Raw genomic sequence first — 13,813 nt, forward strand, 5'->3', positions numbered from 1 at the left:
TTTTATTTGTTAAAGGAAGTCACATGGTCACTCCAAACTTCAATGTGAGAGAAGTACAGTCTTAGCATAGATATGGGGAGAGAACTGGAATATTTGTGAACCATCCTAATAAGTAGCTACCTTAATTTCCTAGGGCTGTTGTAACAAATAACCACAAATATGGAAACATAACACAAGTTGATTCATTTACAATTCTGGAGGTCAGAAATCTAAAATCATTCTGACTTACTTCACTCAGTATGAGAGTCTCTAGTTCCATACATGTTGCTGCAAATGACATTATTTCGTTCTTTTTTATGGCTGAGTAGTATTCCATTGTGTATATATACCACTTCTTCTTAATCCATTCATCTGTCATTGGACATTTGGGTTGTTTCCATATCTTGGCTGTTGTGAATAGTGCTGCAATGAATATACCTGTGCATGTGTCTTTTTCAAGGAAAGTTTTGTCTGGGTATATGCCCAAGAGCGGTATTGCTGGGTAATATGGTAGTTTTATATATGGTTTTCTAAGGTACCTCCATACTGTTCTCCAAAGGTGGTTGTATCAGCTTACATTCCCACTAACAGCACAGGAGGGTTCCCTTTTCTCCACACCCCCTCCAGTATTTGTTTTTTGTGAACTTAATTAATGAGCATTCTGACTGATGTGAGGTGGTATCTCATGGTAGTTTTTCTAATATATGGCATAATGAACCTTTCCACAGGAAAGAAAATCATGAACTTGGAGAATAGACTTGTGGTTGCCAAGGGGGTGGGGGAGGGAGTGGGGTGGATTTGGAGCTTGGGGTTAATAAATGCAAACTATTGCCTTTGGAATGGATTAGCAAGGAGATCCTGCTGTGTAGCACTGGGAACTATGTCTAGTCACTTATGATGGAGCATGATAATGTGAGAAAACAGAATGTGTATATGTATGTGTAACTGAGTCACCATGCTGTACAGAAGGAAAAAAATTGTATGGAGGAAATAACAATTAAAAAAAATAAAAATAAATCAACTGGAAAACAAAAACAAAAAAAGAAATCTAAAATCATTTTCTCTTGGCCAAAATCTAGGTTTAGATAGGGCCACGCTCCCTCCATAGGAACTAGGGGAGAATCTGTTTCCTAGATTGCCCAGTGTCTAACGTGGCATTTCTTGCATGTCTTGGCTTTGGTCTCTTCCTTCATTTTCAAAAGCAGCAGTAGCCTCTTGTTTCAGTCTTCACAATGCTGCCTTCTCTGTAGTCAGTTCTCTCTGCCTTCCCCTTGTAAGGATATTTGTGATTACATTTGAGGCCCACCTGGATAATTCAAGGTACTCTTCCTGTTTCAAGACCCTTAATTTAATTAATCTGAAAGTTTATGTTGTTATATAAGGTGACATTCAAAGATACCAGGGATTATGACCTAATTTTGCCACACTGACAAGTGTGGCACACAAGAATGAAACTATACACCAATATTCTTCTGCTATAGGTATAAATACCCTAAATAAAATGGTAAAGTAAAAAAAATTAAATACAGTAGTACTTCAAAAGTATCATATATCCTTACTTGCTAGAGTTTAGTCTGAGAATGCAAATATATAAAATGTTTGAAATATATTAATAAAATTTACTCTATTAAGAGATTAAAAGGGTAAAATAATTTATTAAGATAAGTAGTTTCTGGGGAGATGTCAGGAGTATTTGATAAAATCAGCCCCTATTAAATTGACATGAATTTTTTGTATGGCCATTTGGTAGGATCTATCAAAATGTAGTATGTGTGTACCTTCTATCCCAGCTATTCTTATTTTAAGTTTATATCTTAGGGGGAAGAATGGTCACTACCATGTGCAAAGAAACATGGACAAGAATATTTATTTTGTATTGTTGGTACTAAATAAGAAGTAAAACCATATAAATGACTGCCAGTGGGAGATACCAGAAGACATGGAAAGGCCACCAAAGCATTTTGTTTCGTTTAAAAAAAGAAAGAAAAAAAAAGCAAATGTGGAACAGTCCATGTAGTATGATTCTTCTTTATATTAGAACAAGATAATAATTAAGCCTATATATATTAATATAGAGAGACAGCCTTAAAGGATACATACCAAAAGGAAAACTTTTGGGGAGGGAAATGGGGTTGGAGTGCAGAAGCAGGGATACTATTCTATATACTTAATTTTTGCTTAATAGTCATAACTATACATATGCTTTTTAAAAACACTGAAATGATTACAAATTTTAATTGCATCACAATTATTTTAGGAAAACAGCAAAGGAAGAGGGGCTTCCCTTGTAAAACCCTTCACTAATCCTGCTACATCAGTCAAAAATCTGTATTTCCTCTGTGGAAGAAGGCTGTCCATTAGTTTTTCATATCATGTGCAAACTAGGTCTATCCATGTTGCTGCAAATGACTTACTCTTTTTTATGGCTGGATAATATTCCATTGTATATAAGCATCACATCTTCCTTATCCATTCCTCTGTCAATGGACATTTAGGTTGCTTCTGTGTTTTGGCTATTGCGAATAGTGCTGCAGTGAACATTGGGCTGAATGTATCTTTTTGAATTATGGTTTTCTCTGGATAGATGCCCAGGAGTGGGATTGCTCAATCATATGGTAGTTCTATTTTAGTCTTTTAAGGAACCTCTATACTGTTCTCCATAATGGTCGTACCAATTTACATTCCCACTGATAGTGTAGGAGGGTACCCTTTTCTCTGTACCCTCTCTAGCATGTATTGTTTGTAGACTTTTGGATGGTGGTCATTTTGACTGGTGTAAAGTGGCAACTCACTGTAGTGGGTTACCAGTTTGCCTTTCTCTAATAATTAGTGATGCTGAACATCTTTTCATGAGCTTTTTGGCCATCTGTCTTTCTTCTGTGGAGGAATGTCTATTTAGATCTTCTGCTCATTTTTGATTTTTTTTTTTTATATTGAGCTGCATGAGCTGTTTCTATCTTTTGGAGATTAACCCCTTGATGGTTGCTTGATTTACAAAGATTTTCTCCCATTCTGTGGGTTGTCTTTTCATTTTGTTGATTTCCTTTGCTATCCAAAATGTTTGTTTAATTAGATCTCATTTGTTTATTTTTGTTCTTATTTTCATTACTCTAAGGGTTGGATAAAAGACATTGATGTAATTTAGTTCAAAAAGTGATCTACCTGTGTTTTCCTCTAAGATTTTTATAGTATCTGGTCTCATATTTAGGTCTTTGGTCCATTTTGAGTTTATTTTTGTGCATGGTGTTGCAGAATTTTCTGTTTTCATTCACTAACCTGTAGCTGTCAAGTTTCCCCAGTACCACGTATTGAAGAAATTGTCTTTTCCCCATTGTGTATTTTTGTCTCCTTTGTTGTAGATTAATTGACCGTAAGTGTGTGGGCTTATTTCTGAGCTTTCTATCTGGTTCCATTGATCTATATTTCTATTTTTGTGCCAGTATCATACTGTTTTGTTGACTGTAGCTTTGTATTATAGCCTGAAGTCAGGGAGCCTGATTCCTCCAGCTCAGCTTTTCTTCCTCAGGATTTCTTCAGCTTTTCAGGGCCTTTTGTGTTTCTGTACAAATTAAAAATTTTTTTTGTTCTAGTTATGTGAAAATTGCCATTGGTAATATAATAGGGAAAGCATTGAACCATAGATTGCCTTTGGTAATATAGTCATTTTGACAGTATTAATTCTTCTATACTGAGACTATGATTTATCTTTCCATCTCTGTGTCATCTTCAGTTCCTTTCATCAGCATCTTACAGTTTTCAGAGAACAGGTCTTTTGCCTCCTTAGGTAGATTTATTCCTAGGTATTTTATTATTTTTAATGTGATGGTAAGTGGAATTGTTTCCTTTCTGATCTTTTGTTATTAGTGTATAGAAATGCAAGAGATTTCTATTTTTTATCTTGCAACTTTACTGAATTCATTGATGAGTTCTAGTAGTTTGCTGGTATCTTTAAGATTTTCTATTTATAGTTTCATGTCATCTGCATATAGTGACAGTCTTACATCTCCTTTTCCATTCCTTTCATTTATTTTCCTTCTCTGATTTCTGTGGCTAGGACTTCTTAAAACTATGTTGAAGAGTTGAGAGAGTAGACATGCTTATCTTGTTCCTGATCTTAAAGAAAATACTTTTAGCTTTTCACACTTGAGTATAATGTGAGCTCTGAGTTTGTCATTTATGGCCTTTATTATGTTGAGGTAGTTTCCCTCTGTGCCCACTTTCTGGAGAGTTTTTATCCAAAATGGGTGTTGAATTTTGTCAAAAGGTTTTTTTGGTATCTATTGAGATGATCACATATTTTTTTCATTCTTGAGCTTTTTTTAATGTGGTGTATCACATTAATTAATTTGTGTATATTGAAGAATCTTTGCATCCATGAGATAATCCCACATGGCCATAGTATATGATGTATTGTTGGATTTGGTTTGCTAGTATTTTGTTGAGGATTTTTACATCTGTGTTCATCAGTGATATTGACCTGTAATTTTGTGTGTGTGTGTGTATGTATCATATCTTTGTCTGATTTTGGTATTAGGGTGATCATGGCCTCATAGAATGAGTTTGTTCCTTCCTCTCCAATTTTTTGGAACAATTTCAAAAGGATAGGTGTTAACTCGTCTCTAAATGTTTGATAGAATTCTCCTGTGAAGACATCTGTCCCTAGACTTTGGTTTGTTGGAAGTTTTTAAATCACAGTTTCAACTTCAGCACTTGTGATTGGTCTGTCTCATATTTCTTTCTGGTTCATTCTTGGAACATTCTGTCTTTCTAAGAATTTGCCCATTTCTTCTAGATTGTTCATATTATTGGCATATAGTTTCTGTTTTGACCCCTTGTATTTCTATGGTCTTAGTTGTGATTTCTTTATTTCTAATTTTATTGATTTGATCCCTGGCTCTTTTTTTTTTTTTTTTTCTTAGTGAGTCTGGCTAGAGGTTTTATCAATTTTGTTGATCTTTACAAAGAATGAGCTTTTAGTTTCATTGATCTTTTCTATTGTTGGTTCATCTCTATTTCGTTTGTTTCTTTATGATTGTTTCTAATTAACTGGATTTTGTTTTTCTTTCTCTGGTTGCTTTAGTTGTATGGTTAGTTTGTGTATTTGAGATTTTTTTCTTGCTTCCTAACATAAGATTGTATTGCTATAAAATTCCCTCTTAGAACTGCTTTTTACTGCACCCCATAGTTTTGTATCATCATATTTTTGTTGTCATTTGTCTCTAGGTACCTTTTGATTTCCTTTTTTTTTTTTTTTTTTTTTTTTTAACAGTCTTTTTCTTGTAGTTGGTTTCTAATCACATAGCATTGTGGTGAAAAAAGATGCTTGATATGATTTCAGTTTCCTTTAATTTACCAAGGCTTGCTTTGTGGCCCAGCATATGATTTCTCCTGGAGAATGTTCTGTGTGCATTAGAGAATAAAGTGTATTTTGCTGTTTTCAGATGGAATGTTCCATAAAGATCAATTAAGTCAATCTGGTTTAATGTGCCATTTAAGGCCTGTGTTTTCTCTTTGATTTCCTGACTGGATGATGTGTCCATTGATGTAACTGAGGTGTTAAAGTCCCCCATTATTATTATGCTACTGTTGATTTCTCCTTTACACTTGATCTTAGCCAAAAGGCCGAGAAGCGATTGATTTCTCCTTTTATGGTTGTTAGCAGTTGCCTTATATACTGAGGTGATCTTGTGTTGGGTGCATATATGTTTATAATTGTTGTATCTTCTTGGATTGATCCTGTGATCATTATGTAGTGTGCTTCTTTGTCTCTTGTTACCGTTTTTATTTTAAAGTATATTTGTCTGATATGTGTAGTATTAACTCCAGCTTCCTTTTGATTTCCACTTTAAGGCAATACCTTTCTTTTTCCATCCCATCTCTTTCAGGCCATATGTAGTCCTAGATCTGAAGTGGGTCTCTGATAGAGGGCATATATACAGGTCTTGCTTTTGTATCTATTCAGCCAGTCAGTTTCTTATTTATTTATTTATTTTCTTTTTATATCTGCACCTGCAGCAAATGGAAAATCTCAGGCCAGGGGTTGGATTGGAGCTACAGCTGTGACCTACGCCGCAGTCGTGGCAATACCAGATCCGAGCCACATCTGTGACCTATGGTTCAGCTTGCCAGCATTGCTGGATCCTTAAATCAACTTAGTGAGGCCAGTGATTGAATCCAGATCATTACGGAGACAATGTTGCATTCTTAACCTCCTGAGCCACAATGAGAACTCCTCAGTCTATTTCTTTTGGTGGGAGCATTTAATCTATTTACATTTAAGGTAATTATTGATGTGTATGTTCTTACTGACATTTTGTTAATTGTTTTTGTAGGTTTTTTTCCCCCCCCTTTGTTCTGTTTTCTTACAATTTGATGATTGGCTTTAGTGTTGTTCTTGATTGCTTTTTCTTTTTTTGTTTTGTGCATGTGTCTATTGTAGAATTTTGGTTTGCGGCCACCATTTGGATTTGTTATAGGGGTCAGTATACACACAAGATTTTTTTAAGCCACTGGTCTTTTACTTTCAAGTGAATTTCCAATATCCTGCATTTCTACTCTCATGATTGTTGGTTTTGATACTATATTTGTGTATGGATGATTTCCTTATTTTACTCTACATTTGCTTTTACCTATGAAGTTTCCCACTTATACTTTTCTCATTTCCAAAAGTTGTGGCCTTTTCTTTGCTGCCTAGAGAAATTACTTTAGCATTAGTTGTAAAGCTTGTTCGATGACACTAAATTCTCTTAGCTTTTGCCTGTCTGTAAAACTTTTGATTTATCTGCTGAATCTGAACAAGAGCCTTCCTGGGTAGAGTATTCTTGATTGTACTTTTTTCCTTTCATCACTTTAAATATATCTACCATTCCCTTTGGCCTGTAGTTTCTGCGGTAAAACCAGCTGATAACATTTTGGGAATTCCTTTTTATGCTGTATGTTGCTTTTTCCTTGTTGCATTAAATAATTTCTCTTTGACTTTTTGTCTTTTATTATTATGGGTCTTGGCATGTTCCTCTGTGGTTTATCCAGTATGGGACTCTCTGTGCTTCCTGGAGTGGAGTGTTTCCTTTCCTATGTTCAGGAAGTTTTCAGCTATTATCCCTTGAAAGATTTTCTTAGGCCCTTTCTCTCTTCTTCTCCTTCTGGGACCTCTTAATGCAAATGTTTGTGTGTTTAATTGTTGTCTCAGAGGTCTCTGAAGCTGTCCTAATTTATTCTCATTCTTTTTTCTTTATTTTGTTCTATGGCAGTGATTTCTACCACTCTGTCTTCCAGCTCATTTATTCATTCTTCTGCCTCATTTATTCTACTATTGATACTTTCTAGTGAATTTTTCATTTCAGTTATTGTATTGTTCATCTCTCTTTGTTCTTTAAATTTTCTAGTTCTTTGTTAAACATTTGTTGTATCTTCTCAGTCTGTGCCTCCATTCTTTTTCTAAGATCTTGGATCTTTTTTATTCTCATTACTCTGAATCCTTTTTCAGATAGTTGTTCTTTGGCGTTTTATCTTGTTATTTTGTCTGGAATATATAGTTTTTCTTTGATGTTTTATCTTGTTATATTGTCTGGAATATATCTCCCTGACATCTCATTTTGTCTAACTTTCTGTTTTTATGTTCTCTTTTCCACAGGCTGAAGGAAAGTAGTTCTTCTGGGAGAACTCAAGCTGATAAATATTCCTTGGGGCATCTGTGACCAGTGTTCTTGCCCCCACAATGAGCCACAGCTGACTCCTGCATCCCCAGGAGACCCTCCAAGTCCTGCAGGTAGGTCTGGCCCAAGGTCTTGTGGAGTCACTGCTTTGCCCTGGGTTCCAGTGCATGTGAAACCTTGTGTGAACTCTCCAAGTGTGGAGTTTCTTTTTCTCCTAGTCCTGTGGAGGTTTTGCACTCAAGCCCAATTGGCCTTCAAAGCCAAATACTCTGGGTGTTCCTCCCCCTAATGCCAGTCCCTTGGGTTGGAGTGATTGACATGAGGCTCGGAGCTCTCATTCCTGTGGGAGAACCTCTGCAATATAATCATTTTCCAGTCTGTGAGTCACTCTTGCAGAGGTTATGGCATTTGGTTATATAATGAATGCACCCTACCATCTCATTGAGCCTTATTTGTCTTTGGATGTAAAATATCTTTTTTGGTAGGTTCTAGCATTTTTTGTCTTTGGTTGTTCAGCAGGTACTTGTGATTTTTGACGTTTTTGTGAGTGAGAGTGGCTGTGCTCAAGTTCTTCTGTCAGCCATCATGTCTCTGATCCTATGATCCTCCAGTTGCTTGGTTCTTATATCAAGTTTATCTCTGTTTTAAAAAGATATAACTAGCCCCTGGTTAGTTTGAATAATGAATTGATGCAGACCAAACCCCAAATCCCTGGAATTCTCAGTATTTGGCTTTTTTGCTTTCCACCTGTTCAAACATATTCAGAAGGTTTTCGTAATGTTTTAAATATAATGCTGATTTCTCCATTACTTAAATGTGATAATTCATATCTTTTCATAATCTAATGGCACAGCCCTGTGAATTTATGGAGACAGCCTAACAATGTCAAGATAAAATAAAGCAATATTGGCCAGTGTCTGTGAATATGTTTTAATGTCAAGACAGAGTGGGGCAGAGTTGGGGACAATGCCATACAATAAAAATATTGGGTCTCTGCAGGCACAGAAACAGCTCATAATTCTTGTTGAATAAAACCCACAGTATGAAGTCAATTGATAAGTGATCCCCAGGAGATTAAAAATTATCTCCTCCCCTTCATTAATAAGTGGCTGCAGTCCAAAGTTGATTGTTGACGAGGCTTACTTTGATAAATGCCTTCTTACTCACTGAAAAGAAACTTGCTATAATGAGACATTGTCTTCTGTTTCTACTATCAAGTTTATATTTCTGTGTTGCCATACAAGGAAGAGGGAGAAAGAAGATTCCATTGAACAGACAGCTCTAGCCAGGGAATTTGTTCCTGACAACTAAATTGTCCATACTATATTCTTTTTTTTTTGTTGTTGTTGTTGTTTTTTGTTTGTTTGTTTTTTTGCTTTTTTAGGGCTACACCACAGCATGTGGAAGGAAGTTCCCAGGCTGGGGGTCCAGTTGGAGCTACACCTGCTGGCCTATGCTACAGCAATGGCAACATCAGATCCAAGATGCATCTGTGACCTACACCACAGCTCATGACAACACAGGATCCTTAACCCACTGAGCGAGGCCAGGGAGTGAACCCACAACCTCATGGTTCCTAGTCAGATTCCTTTCCGCTGTGCCACAATGGGAACTCCCACACTATATTCTGTCTTCCTTCACAAATTTTACCATCAGGAAACTTTAATGAAATTATACATATACATAAAAGCCCATCCAATAAGGTGTACTATAAGATGCCTGCACGTCTACATTAGGGACTGCAAAGATATCCTGAGGCTTTGAATTCTGTTTCAGATGATACTTTCTGGAAAGCAGCCTCTGAGATGATGATTAGCATGAAAGTAGTTGATTGGGGAATATTCTAGGAACAAAACCTATGAGGAGTGAGGGGAGCAAGGTTGGTCCAAAGGAGCAACAAGACTACAATACAGTGACAACAAAGGCCTCATCTGATCCCATGTAATGCTCTGCAGCTGAGGTGGTCCTTCAGAGTTGTCTACCAATTGGTTCAAGGGGTAGATTCTTCAGAGCTCACATTGGATGTGGGTTGTTTCAGGAACAGGTACTAATCTTGATGAGGCAGCTCTCTTCAGCAAAGGACTCTCAGAAGGCATTTCCAGCCATCACTCATCACATACTCAGTAGCTAGGGAATTGAGTGTCTCATCTTGGAGGACAAGACCTGGCCACTACAAGTCTCCTCACCATCTAATGTTAGTTAATGTTTCTGAATCATTCTCACCAGAGTGATTGTTGGAGTATCATTGCATTACCAGTTACCTCAGTTAAGTAACTCCACTCTGTAAAATGAAAAGATGAAACTCACAACTAGATCATTCCATCTCTGAATTCTATGTACTAAGGATTTTCTTGCTGGAATGTTTTAAGCATCAGGATTTAAAACAGAAGTATAACAATTGATATACTTTATCATGTCTTTGGTGGACAAGCCTACTTCATTCCTTTTACATGCTTTTATTTAAACCTCCCTTGGGTGACTGGGGTGAAAGGAGGTCACAGGCATCTTTGACAGTCTGAAATTTTCAGGAACAGTTCCAAAATTTAATTAAGTACTGATTGTCTTCTATGCACATGAGAGAGATGAAAAAAACCTTCAGAAATAACAGAATTAAGCATGCTCTATTTTGTAGCCTTGTAATGACCTCCAGCAAATGCCTGACCTACTTCTGAAGGCCTTGAGTCCACTTGCATGAACACGATGTCTTAAAAAGCTGACTTGGAAATCAAAGTAAAAAACCGGCACCATCCCTGGTAATGGAGCAGGGAGAGATATCCTGTGCTATTGGTAGAAAAGGCAAATTTTAAAATAGAATGAAAATTGCCTCCAGTCACTTAATTTGGGAAGTCAGTCACTTAAGTATGGGAATAGTGTAGCATTTCAGTCTGATGGTACCTTGAATTAAAAGAACTAATCTATAGTGGATTTTCTTATTATTCTGATGGCGTTGGGAACAGATATTTGCCCAGCCACATTCTAGAGGGAGCCACTTCTGTCTGCCTTGAAGAGGTTAACTAGTAGGCCATGCTCTGAGAGGGCCCCAAATGTTATGTGTGTCAGATTCTTATCCCTCCTGCGGCAACCAATACTGTTATTGGTCAGCAGAAACAGTGCTTTTGATGTTTTACATTAGAAGGCAAAATTCACATTGAGAAGTAAAGAAAGGATTGTGTCAGAGAGGTCTTGAACTCAAAGCAGATCCGAGAGTTATTCCTTTGCACCACAGAAGAAGGCCCAAGGAGAATGACTTTTCTCCCTTGTCAGTCCTGATGTAGGTCACTTATGTGCAATATCATTTCCACGCTGTGGCTTATTTAACAAGTCCTATGACTTCCTTCAGTGAAAAATTTGCTTTCCATTAAATTGATTTAGGAAATACTATTTTCTATGCCCCTGTCTTGCAGATTTACAATGAATATTAGTGTATTAAAAGATTTTGTGCTCCTGTCTTTAAAAAATCTGGTGAATCCAGGTTTTTCCAGTCATATTTGATTTTTATCTCTCTTCCCCTTCCCTCTTTAGATCACACCTTCATAATTCCCCCAAAATGTACTGCAGATCAGTTTGGGAAAATCTGTTTGAGCTAAACTATCAGACTGTCAGGCAAGGTCAGACTGTCAGGCAAGGTCAAAGGCCACTCCTGTGCTCTGCTTCCAAGTCTAACCTGTCCGCTTTCTCCAAGAAACCTCTGATCACCTGAGGTTAAGTGAGTGCTTATGATTAACAGTAAAATCTCTTGCCTCTGCCCCCTTCCCATTCCTTTTCCTTTCTTTCCCTCCTCTATTCTCACCTCCCTCTTTTTTCTTTAAGCCAAAGTAGTACTTTCATAGCATAGGATCACCCCAGCTCAGTTAGAAGCTCTCAATATGTTGCAAACATCTTTAACTCTCCACTCTTCTCTGCTCATAGTAAACCCTAAATAAATAGTGATGTATAATTGGAGAATGCAAAGCAATGGGCTAGATGACTCTGAAAGTATCCATCCCCAAAAGCATGTGTGGTTAAGAACACAGCTAACTCAGAGGCAGGGGAATCCTGGAGAAGTGCTGGGGCTCTGTGAAGGTTGTTTCCTTTGCCTGGAGCTTAATACAAGAAGTGTGGGATTCACAGCAGCATGATTGGGATCCAGAAGGACATCTAAACAAATATGTGTGGATGATGACATATTCCCCTGGAACAAATCACTAGTCCATTTGACTACCTTTATCCTTTTAGTCAAAAAGGTGCAAGAAAATTCCTTTACCTTCGCCTCGCCTCTAGGTTTTTATCCACCATGGATGCTATTCAATTCTGAAAGCCCTTGAGAAGCTCCCTAAGGTACACTGTTTCTTGCTTTCACCACATCCCCCACTTATAACGCTTTTTTATTTTGGCTCCTTGAAAAATGCTATAACAGCCTTTTACTGTAAATAGTGGCTACTACCCTCAAATTTACCTCTCCCAAAAGAAAGACACAAAGGCAACTCCAGTGTGAAGTATAAGGAGGAGGTGGTGGCTATTATACCACTTGGATTCATATGGTGTTATAAATTTCTATAAAAATGGGAATTATAGAGAATCTGCTTTGCTTTCAGGCAACCTGATTACCTTATAGAACATTCCACTTCTGTTCACTGCAGAGCATGGGTGGGAGTGTTCTAGCCATGAAGCCACTAGGTTTCTCTTTAGATAAATAGATCAATGGATAGAGATGTATAAGTTTTGTATACTCTGGAATTATCATATCTTTTACTTTGTAAGTATAAATGATGTTTCCTATATAACTTACTCTTTTTTTTTGAAAAAAATGTATTGAGCCTGTGAAAGCATTTATAAGTAGATACATGAATATATAAAATGTTAAAATGCCCCAAATATAGTATTTTTTAAACAAATAAGGTTGTGAGAAATTTTATTTCGTATTGTTCATTATAGAAAGGAAATTTACCAAAGAAGATGAAACATTATGGAATTCAATCCTGGATTCTAAGTGACAGAGAAGCCCCAACATAACCATCTAATTTCTTCATTCTTAGCATTTCAGTCAGCCAAATGGCACATACTGCGTGCCATTCAGTATAAGTATCTTTGAAAAAAGAGCATTGCAGACTTTCAGGTTTACTTGATGAGATGAAGAGCATGGGCCGATGGCATCAGGGAATGTTTCCTGGTAGAGGAGGCATTTGGGTCTTGCATGGTGGTTAACATTTGGACAGTCTTTCCCTCAGTGGGAATAGAGTTGAGAGTGTTTGAGGCTTTGGGAACACCATTATGAATGTTGCAGAAATAATGAAAGCACTACCTTTGCCAGGGAAGTGCTCCAACTGTGGAACTGGAGTGCAGCCCTTAATCAAAAAGGAATGAAAATGATGCTGGCATGTCCACTTTGGAAATGGCTAGGTGATGGTTTTGCTTTCCTCCTATGGGCCAGCCACCTTCACCCTAGTTTTGCAACATGGTGACCTGTTATAAACCATTGTGAGATGAATCAGATAATTTGATTCTAGGAAAAATAATTAGTAGAGATTTTGTTTGACTTGTATTTGTTTTATGTAAATTAAAATTGCTAGTTTTAGGGTACTGTGAAGTCTTCTACTATCTGTTGCTGGAATTTAGGCATGACTGGGCCAGTTTGACTAATCAGTGGAACAGAATGAGTAACATGCAGTGCCATATCCATAACATCCATTGTTATGGGGCTGAAGGGCATCAGTCTAAGGGTGAAAGTGTGATGCCAAAGCCTTAATCATCAGATAGTAGCCTATGTCCTCATGGCAGCTGCTCCTGGAGTCTGTTCCTGATCCCACCCCTTGATGCATATCTGAGCCCTGAGATGATAGAGGCTGTATATACACATCACATATAGGGGCTCAAAGAACATTGCCTTTTGGCTTCTATGATAGAATGTCATGCGAAATGGAGAGAATGCTTTGCCATGTATCTCCCCAGAAGTAAAGTGCAGCCAAAAGAGAAACACTATCATTAATAGAACAGCTGGAAAGACTGAAGCACAAAGAACAACTCAGATGCTGTGAGATACTCTGGAAGCTTCCAGAAGTACTTTAGGCAAGGGCTTCAGCAGGTAGAGAGAATTATAAAAGGGACTTGAGTTCCTACCAAAGCAGGGATCTGATTACTTGGATAAGCAGTGTCACTCACATTCTCTTACATACCAATGCAATCAACTGGATGGTAAGAAA

At 37.3% G+C, this 13,813-nt stretch overlaps 1 long non-coding RNA gene across 5 annotated transcripts in view; it reads left to right on the forward strand.

The window, feature by feature from the left end:
* Nucleotides 1-13,813, forward strand: part of LOC110260009 (uncharacterized) — an 822,333-nt gene that overhangs the window by 577,418 nt on the left and 231,102 nt on the right. For all 5 annotated transcript variants that reach the window (XR_014841892.1, XR_014841891.1, XR_014841890.1 and 2 more), the window contains one exon: nt 7,613-7,747. This is a non-coding gene — a long non-coding RNA (uncharacterized LOC110260009). The remainder of the gene's footprint in view (nt 1-7,612; nt 7,748-13,813) is intronic.

The sequence above is a fragment of the Sus scrofa genome, chromosome 3 (assembly GCF_054392235.1).
Source record: "Sus scrofa isolate SSC_HxYL_T2T_F1_AM1 chromosome 3, Sscrofa_HxYL_maternal_Yorkshire_Landrace_v2.0, whole genome shotgun sequence".
Classification (NCBI taxonomy): domain Eukaryota; kingdom Metazoa; phylum Chordata; class Mammalia; order Artiodactyla; family Suidae; genus Sus; species Sus scrofa.